Below are 10,537 nucleotides of genomic sequence, written 5' to 3'. Positions count from 1 at the left end.
CTGCCTAGCTCGTTTGATCCTTTTGTGGTTAATTTCAATATGAACAAGATGGAGCCGACCCTTGCTGAGTTTGTGAACATGCTTGTGACCTTTGAGTCCACCATAAAGAAAGAGAAGCCGGTTCTTTATGTGGGTTCTTCATCTGGTACGAAGATTGATTCACGTGGGAAGAGAAAGAAGCGTTCTTTCCAACGTCCCAAGAAGAACGGGCCCTTGAAGAGGCAGACTCTGAGTCCCGCTGTGGCAGCCACACCAGTGAAGGCTGACAAGACTGTTGACATCTGTCATCACTGCAAGAAGCCTGGACATTGGAGGCGTAACGGTAGGGAATATCCACTACTACAAAACGGCAAACGACAACGGATTTTATCCGTTGTCGTAGCCATTTAAAAACTGTTGTAACTGAGGATGTTGTTGAAAGTCCGTTCAACGACAACGGTTTTTATCCGTTGTGGTAGATCAAACCGTCGCAAATAAAATTAGCGACGGTCGTTATTTCTACCCGTCGCTGATTTTAAATTAGCGACGGTTACATAAACCGTCGCTAGTTAAATCAGCGACAGTTATTTAAACCGTCGCTAATTTAAATTAGCGACGGTGGTAATCACGCCCGTCGCTAATGTTAGCGACGGTCATCTTTCAAGAGTTCCGTCGCTAATTTGTTTCGAAAAATAAAAAAAATACTTTTAATAATTTAATAAATCTAAAAGAAACTAATAATCCAAACTAAAATCGTGTAAAAGAAAAAAATTTCAAGTGTTGTGATGTAGTAAAATCGTGTAAAAGAGAAAAATTTTAAGTGTTGTGTGAAAGTGATAAAATTGTGTAAGATAAAAAAATTTTAAGTGTTGTGTGAAAGTGATAAAATTGTGTAGGGTAAACAAATTTTAATTGTTGTGTGAAGTGATGAAATGGTGTAAGAGAGAAAAATTTTAAGTGTTATGAAGTGGTGAAAAAAATTTTAAGTGTTGTGTGAAGTAATAAAATGGTGTAAAAGAGAAAAATTTTAAGTGTCGTGGAGGAAAATGGAACGAAAATTGAGATATTTATAGACAGTTTGCGACGGGTTTTGGTTAAACCATCGCTATTGGCGACGGTATATAATAAACCGTCGCATATTTTTATTTGGCAACGGTTTGGATTTAAACTGCCGCTAAACGTAGCGACGGTTTCAAAACAATGTCGCTAAATTTAGCGACGGTTATTTCAAAACCGTCGCTAAATTAAACGTAGCGACGGTTTTGACAAACCTGTCGCTAACTTAGCGACGGTTTTTGAAATAACCGTCGCTATATATTGCAACGTTTTCCAAAACCGTTGTTGTTTGTAAAAAAGATCACGCTAAAATTAGCGACAGTTATGTTAAAACCGTCGCGAATTTAAACTTAGCGACAGTTTTGAAATAACCGTCGCTAAATATTGCAACGTTTTCCAAAACCGTTGTTGTTTGTCCAAAAAAACACGCTAATCGACAACAGTTCATAGAACCGTTGTCGTGGACTCAAAAAAAACGCTCAAAGACAACGGTTCACAAAAATCGTTGTCTTTGACCCCAAAACGACCACGGTTTTTAAAAACCGTTGTCTTTGACCCCCAAAAGACAACGGTTTTCGATAAAACCGTTGTTAAAAAGCATACGACAACGGTTTTTGTGGAAAACCGTTGTCGTATGTGTGTTGTTGTATGCAGAAATTCTTGTAGTGATCTTTCCCAGAAGAGTTCTGGAAACGGTATGTTCTATATTGAAGTAAATATTTCGATTAATTCTACTTCTTGGGTATTGGATACCTGCTGTGGCTCACATATCTGTAATGATCTACAGGTGATGGGAAGAAGTAGGAGGCTCAGGGAAGGTGAGACCTTCTTGAGGATGGGCAATGGAGCAAGAGTTGCTGCGAAAGCCGTGGGAGATGTTTACTAGTTATTAAACAATGATTTTAAGTTGATTTTGAGAGATGTTTTGTTTGTACCGGATTTGGTAAAAAACATTGTTTCCATTTCAATGCTTGATAAAGATGAATTTTCTTGTTTATTTAGCAAAGGTGTTTGCAACATTTACAAGAATGAATGTTTAATTGGTACTGGAGAACTTGAAAACGATCTCTATAACTTAAAATTGAAAGATATTCCACTAAACAATGTCCAAGCAATAACAACAACAAACAAGCCAAAACAAGATACTTTAAATTCGGCACAATTACGGCATGCTCGATTAGGACATATTTCCCTAAGAATGATGAACAAGTTAGTGGGAGTGGGCATGTTTGATATGTCTGATATTAATGCTCTCACGACTTGTGAATCCCGTCTAAAGGAAAGATGACCAAAATTCCCTTTAAGGGCCATGTGGAGCGAGCCAACGGGTTATTGGATTTGATCCATACCGATGTGTGCGGTACGCTTAGCAACACCACTAAGTATGGACATGCCTACTTCATCACCTTTACCGATGACTTTTCGAGGTATGGGTATGTGTATTTGATTAAATACAAGTCAGAAGCCTTTGAAAGGTTCAAAGAATTCAGAAGTGAAGCAGAGAAACAGCCGGGACGAAGCATCAAGACACTTCGATTGGATCGAGGTGGTGAGTACTTGAGTGCCGAGTTCCAAGAGTATTTTAGGGAGAATGGGATTCTGTCACAGTGGACTCCGCCCGCTACACAACAGTTGAATGGTGTTTCGGAGCGTCGTATTCAGACTTTGATGGACAAGGTTCGGTCTATGATGGGGTTCACGGAGTTGCAGCCATCCTTTTGGGGATATGCGCTTGAGATAGCGGCACTATTGTTGAACAATGTTCATTCAAAGGCAGTTGATAAGACTCCATATGAGATATGGATGGGTAAGCCTCCCAAATATTCTTATCTTGGAATATGGGGATGTCCTACTTATGTGAAGCAGGTAGTGGGAGATAAATTGAATAGTCGATCCATTTTATGTTACTATGTGGGATATCCAAGGAATTCAGTTCGATACTATTTCTAGCATCCCCAAGAAACAAAGGTGTTTGTTTCTAGGAATGCAACCTTTTTGAAAAAGGAATTTCTATTGGATAGAAAAGGGGAGATGATAGAACTCGAAGAGGTTCGAGAGACATCCACAATTGTAGAACCCACACCAGAAGAGCCAAAAGAGGATATACAAGCTCCTAGAAGATCCAAGAGAGTCTCGAGACCACCTATGAGGTATGGTTTGATTCTTGAAGAGGGCCATGATGAGCCTATCCATGGATGTGATCCAATGACCTTTAAGGAAGCACTATATGATGTCGATTCATCCAAGTGGCTTGAATCTATGGAATCTGAGATGAATTCCATGCATTCGAACCAATTGTGGAATCTTGTGGATCTACATGAGGGAACTGTTCCCATAGGGTGTAAATGGATTTACAAGAGGAAACTTGGGGCGGATGGGAAGGTATTGACCTTCAAAGCGCGATTGGTGGCAAAAGGATATATACAAAGACAAGGAGTTGACTTTGAGGAAAGTTTTTCTCCAGTTGCAATGTTAAAGTCGATAAGGATATTGCTAGCCATAGCTGCATGGTATGACTATGAGATATGGCAGATGGATGTCAAGACAACCTTTCTTAATGGGGATATTATGTAAGATGTCAAGATAGCCTTTCTTAATGGGGATATTAAGGAAGAGATTTACATGTCTCAACCTGAAGGGTTTACATCTATCGGAAATGAGCATATGGTATGCAAACTTCAGAGATCTATTTATGGTCTAAAGCAGGCATCTAGGAGTTGGAACCTTAGATGCGATAGTACAATCAAAGAGTTTGGTTTTACTAAAAATCCTGAGGAACCCTGTGTGTATATGAAGGTCAGTGGGAGTGCTGTGACATTCCTGGTGCTTTATGTTGATGACATTGTACTCATTGGGAATGATATAGGAAAGTTGCAATCAACTAAAATATGGTTAGCAAGTAAGTTCTCGATGCAGGACTTGGGTGAAGAATTTTTTGTAATGAAAATACAAATCTATAGAGATAAATCAAGAAGATTGCTTGGTCTCACCCAGTCCACATACATTGATACCATCGTGTAGCGGTTCTCGATGGATGAGTCCAAGAGAGGACATCTACCAATGTGTCATGGCGTGTCCCTATCCAAGTCTATGTCTCCCAAGACTGATGCAGAGATAGTGGCGATGACAAGCATTCCTTATGCATCTGCGACTGGTAGCATCATGTATGGGATGATATCTACACATCCTGACGTGGCTTCCGCACTAAATGTAGTGATTAGATATCAGTCCAACCCTGGTCTTCCACACTGGAAAGCTGTGAAAGACATCCTCAAGTATTTGAGAAGGACCAATAAGTTGTTCTTGGTCTATGGGGGCGGAGAACTGAAATTGGAAGCCTATACCGACTCTAGCTTCCAAAGCGATATCGATGACTCGAAGTCGACCTCTGTGTTCGTATTCATGCTCAATGGTGCTGCTGTCTCTTGGAAGAGTTCCAAGCAAGACAGTACAGCGGATTCCACCACTGAGGCCGAATACATTGCTGCATCAGCTGCAGCAAAGGAGGCTGTTTGGATAAGGAATTTCGTTCAAGAGTTGGGCGTCATTCCTAATTGAGTTGCTTCTGTCTCGGTGTTTTGTGACAACACGGGAGCTATAGCTCAAGCAAAGGAGCCAAGGTCTCATCAGAAGTCCAAACATGTATTGAGAAAGTACCACATCCTCCGAGAGGTTGTGGAAAGAGGAGAAGTGTCGATTGACAAAGTTGGCTCCGCAGATAATGTTGCTGATCCGTTAACTAAGCCTTTACCTGGACCATTATTGGAGAAGCATCGTTAATCGATGGGTTTGAAGCATATGGGTAGTTGGCTCAAGTGCAAGTGGGAGATTGTTAGAGTAGGTGCACGTCGAGCCAAGTGTTGGCCGAGTGTTCACAATGAAACTCTATGTATAAACAGTTTTTATTTTAATAATATTTGAAATTATTGTTTTGGCACTTCTTTATATGTATATCCATGCTAGTTGCATGGATAAAGTTCTTGAATATACAAATAGTAGAAAGAATATGAGATTCTCATATGATGAATATCGTGAAACTCATATTTGGAATACTGTATATTCTAAACAGTTCCTAGTCGATTAAGCCGCCGTTAAGAAGGATATAGGCCGCTCGACTTCGAGACTAGTATCTGCGATGTGAGTACAATGTTTCATTGCTAGGGGACATTGTGATGTCCGAGCGTGCAGATAGGTTCTCATGGTAGAGTGCACTGAACAACCCTCCATATAGGACTTTCCAAGTTTTTCTCACTTATCGAGTGGAAACATCCTAGTTTATGGTTGTACACCATTAGTCCTCATGACCCGGGATAGCATTGAGACTCTATATGCTAGCATTGCACTTTGACTTGTTTACCGACTTTTAAGGTGTCAACAGGTGGCATGGTTGGGTGTTTTGTCGAAACATATAGGAGTCGATGCATTGTAGTCGGGGATTCACCGCTTACCTTCAGGGTATGGATATCCTATGTGATCTCATGTGTATGTAGTTTAAAATCCTTGATCAGAGTATGGTGGCAATTAAGAAAGGGGTTTCTTAGATTACACCATTGATGCAACTATGACATGACACATAATATCGATTCATTGACAACTCACGATATACCAATGGTTGTCGAATCGGTCGGGAAATATGAGTTGAAGGAACCGTACTGTAAGCTAACCATAATTGATTGGTTCTTGCAGGCACTATCATTTGAGACCTAGGGAATCATGTAAGCGATGCTGCTAGGCGTTTAACATGATTGGTTGGATACTATCAGACTTGAGTTCTGACGTTCTTATTATCAAGGAGTTGATAAGTAAGAATGGAGCAATTGGGGTATGCTCATATAAGGACATGTTTAGTCCCGAATCACATGGAGATGTGAACCCACGGCTAGTTGTATTAATGAACCATTGAGGGTCACACAAGTGCTAACTCTGTACATCCCGTTGAGAAGTAAAATAGTTCAATGTATTGAACGGCTTATAAAGGAGTTTATAAGCGTAAAGAAAAATTGAAGTACGACTTCAATGAGGGGAATGTAACTTTTAATTTGTGGAAGTGTTCTTAAATTAAAAGTTCGCAAAATAAATAATGTATTTGAAAATTGTGATTTTCATAAACATTATTATGGACTAAATTAAATTAATTCAAGTGTTTAATTAATTAAATAACATTGAGCCTTGTAGGGCCCAATTAAAAATTATTATTAAATTAGTGGGCTTGAGTAAAATCAAGTAAAGTTTAAATGGTCTCAAATGTGTTTGAGACATTTAAATAAAATTTATGGGCTTTGTAATTGTTTTATGCCCAAATAAAAATAATGTGCATGGGAGGTGAAGAGTTGGGAGACCACTTTTTCAATATTCAAGGCTTGTAATGCTGAAAGGGTTTTTAGCTTTTTACACAACCAAGACAACTGATTCTCCCCTACACCACACACCATAGTGGCCGAAACTTCAAGCCTTTTTCTCTCCAATTTTTGTTCTTCAACTGTTGACGAAATCCTACACTTCTCAAAGATAAATGCTCTTATTTTTCTAGTGTAAAATTAGAGTAGATCTACCTTGTTAGTGGTGGACCTTATTTTGAAGGATAGAAAGAAGCTTGTAGATTGTCTACCTTCAAGAGCCAAGTTATTTACAACTTGGTTGAAGCCATCATCAATCTCTTGAGATTGATAGGTAAAATTCTAAACACACTATGTTTGACATATTTTGTGTTTTTGTATTTGCTACAGATCATAGTTGAGGGTGTTTGAATTTCTTGCTACAAAAATTATTTCGAAACTTCCTTTGCGCATACGGACACCTTAAATGACCCCTTTCAAGTACCTCGACTAGGCCGAAATGGGAAACGAGGGAGGTACAGTGGTGTATCATTTGTGCACATTCAGATTTTGCATCTAATTTTCTTCAACTCCATACATCTACATTCTTTTAGCCTAGGAATAGAATTTCATTCCTTTATTTGGCTCACCCACACCTTACATCTCCTTTTTTCGTGCAGCATACTTTTCTCATTTTTCTGCCCTCCCTCAGATAGAACAAGAGATATGAGTGTGTGGCTTCGGTCCAATCTCAAGGGTGCATAAATAAAGTTAGAAAAAGCTAGATATGCGGGTACAAGTATCGAAATACAATTATTATCGATAAGCTCAGTCCAATGCATTGGTCTAGCAGAAATGTTGCTAACTCATCCTTGTCCTGCTGCGCAGTGTTCGTGTCAAGGAACGTTTTCAAGTTCAAGTCACCTAATGCATCTCAAATTCCCAACAAACAATTTCCGAGTTCAGTATGTCATGCAATCTCCTGTTTCCAACATTCGTGCCAAAAATTTCATTATCCAATTAAGATTTTCATCATCGACTACCACATACCAATCTAGCACCAACTATAGACAACTTCTCAAATGACAACACAAAAAACATGAGACAAATGCAATACGAAAAAAATGAACTAAACAAACAACCTAAACACAAAGTAACAAAACTAAACACCCACCCCCCAAACAGAATCGTACAATGTCCCTAGTGCACAAAACTACAAAAACAGGTATACAAACAAACAGAGTAACTAAAATGGATGCTAAACAGAATTCAGTCGAAATGAAATAGATAAAATGAATGCAAAGAAAAGGGAAACATGAAGTGTAACGTACCGTACTTTTAAACATACTTAAGATTTGCGAAAAATAAAAAATTTCTTAAATAAGTAATTCTCATTCAAAATGCCATAAAAATAAAATGCTTGAACAATTATTTGAAATGTAAACGAACTTGCAATTACATTAAAACAACATAAAGTAATTTCATTAAAAATCAGAGTAAACAATTTTATCATGCATAAAACTCTTGAAACTAAAGCGGTCCTCAGGTTAGGCCTCGCACAGTCCGAGCCAACTCACTGATCCCAGTCTCTCGCATCCTCATACTCGTCCTCACCTGCATCGATCAAGTCTAGTGAGTCTAAAGACTCAACATGTATAAACTGAGAATAGCAAGTAATACATAATGAATCCACATGCATTTCAAAGTAGTCCAATACATATTTAAACTCTAAGCATACTTACATAAATATGGGCGTGCCATCAATTCATTAACTTTTCATAATCGTACTTGCAACATACATACTTAAACATGCATAATCATAATCATTTTGTGTAGAGATGTTTTTCGAAGCAAGAGACCCATAACATAATGCGTCTGATCAGACTAAACCACAGTACTGGGCTGGCAGGGATGTCCACTGTCACATACATAAGATCCTCGGTCATGCTTTACTGGTTGGTAGGATCCCTGGTCATGCTTTACCGCTTCTCAATCCTGATCATAACCCGGTCATGATTTACCGGGCTGGAGAGGTCTCCGGACACGTTCTCCAGCTTCCAAACCAGTTCATAATTAGTCACAAGACAAATCGCATACCCCAAAATATAAAACATTTTCTTTTTGCACGCCGAACATACTTACATAGCGTTGAGGACTTTGTTGGATCTCGCTTGGGCTACTGCTACACATACATACTAATACATTATTCCAATAACTTAAAATTCCATAACTTAACCATACCAATCAAACTCACCACTGAAATAATTAAATAACTTATGACTTTCTAGACCACTGGGGACTTGACCACGTTTAATCAACATACTAAACCATGACCTCGAACACCGAAACAATCTTAACATGGAGTATGAACATTTCACAAGCAATGGAAGAGACGAACCTCGCTTAAATTATAGTTCAACGTTCCCTATTCAAACTTCACAACGTCTAATCTAACCCTCACTAAGCTTGGAAATAACGACGTATTAATACCCAAATGAAACAATAGCACCTAAACTTGAAGCTCGAAGACCACTGAACCAGCGCCTAAACGCTGAGGTGTAGCGCTGCAGCGCTTGGTCAAGCGCCTAGGCACTATCAACCAGTGCCGCGGTGCTACCCTGTACAGAACTGCAACGCTCCAAATGCAGCACTGTGGCGCTAACCCTGTGCGAACCAAACCCCAAAAATGTCATCTTCTACCCATTCTCTTCTCTATGACTTCTAATGTAGCCAAACCCTTACCGACCTGAAGCGAAACACCGAAAAGTGTCTGACCAAAACCCATGCCATACATAAACGCAGCAATAATCACCCGACGATTCCCAACGAAGCCTGCAACCAATAAAACTCAAGAAAACATGAAGAACACATTTTGAAACCGTCACAGTTTGAGCACTCACTTGAGAATTATCATAAATCACTCGTTTCATGTCCAAAAATTACGAATTTACTGTCAGATCGAAGGGAGGGGGTGTAACGTGTATGTGTGTGTGTGTATAGGTTAGGGAGTAATTAGGGGACTAAAAAAATCTTAGTTAACTAAATAGTGATAAAATATTATTAGTCTAATTATTTAATCTCACTCAAAGTTTTAATCAAAATAATTGAGTACCAATTTTCAAGATTAAAATCTCCCAATAATCAAATTAGTATTTGAAAAGCTTGAAATCTTAAAAATCACTTAATAAATTAAATTAGCTTTAAAAAGCTCAAAATTTCATAAATCAATTAAAATACCAATTTTATTCACTTGAAATAAAATACCACATTATTCCGAGATCATAATATGTTAATTGGACCTTACGTACCTACTGAGGAAAATTGTTTCCCGTTTTCATTAGAGGGTTGTGAAAAATGTCAAAACAGTGAGAGCAAAAATTTATGAAGTAAAAATCCATACTTTATATCATACTAAATATTTTAAAATAGTCATTAACATTTATCTGCTTTTACTTTTCAGAAAAAATTTGACAATGTCTTCGATTCGCAACCCATTATCTGCAATACTCGACAAACACGTTTTAACCAGACCTAATTACCTCAATTGGCTAAAAAACTTGAAAATCGTCGTGAATTCGGAAAGGATAGCACATACACTTACTGAGTCGCCCCCTATTGAGGCCCCGACTAGCTGCGCTCCTGAGGAATTGCAGACTTACAATGATTGGTGTGACCATGACTTGCGAGCAAAGTGTTTTATGCGGGCTTCTGCAAATGATGAGCTGCAGAGGCGTTTTGAGGATGCAAAGAGTGCTGCTGACATTCATTTGCATCTCAAGGAGCTCTTTGGTGAGCAAACATGGCCTCTTAGGCATGCTACCATCAAGGAGCTAATCACTTTACGCATGTGAGATGGGCTTCGATCCATGAGCATCGCCTGAAGTTGATTGGGCTTGTGGATAAGCTCGTTGGCATTGATCTTATGTTGCCATTGGAGTTGACCACTAACGTGTTGCTATTGTCATTGCCTAGCTCATTTGATCCTTTTGTGGTGAATTTCAACATGAACAAGCTGGAGCCTACCCAAGGAGTTGGTTAATATGCTTGTTACGTTTGAGTCGTCCATCAAGAAAGAGAAGTCAGTTCTTTATGTGGGTTCTTCATCTAGTACGAAGACTAGTCCACATGGGAAGAGAAGGAAGCGTTCTTTCCAACGTCCGAATAAGAATGTGCCCTTCAAGAGGAAA

This window comes from Primulina huaijiensis, chromosome 18 (genome assembly GCF_012295235.1).
Source record: "Primulina huaijiensis isolate GDHJ02 chromosome 18, ASM1229523v2, whole genome shotgun sequence".
Classification (NCBI taxonomy): domain Eukaryota; kingdom Viridiplantae; phylum Streptophyta; class Magnoliopsida; order Lamiales; family Gesneriaceae; genus Primulina; species Primulina huaijiensis.
This window is presented reverse-complemented; position numbering follows the sequence as displayed.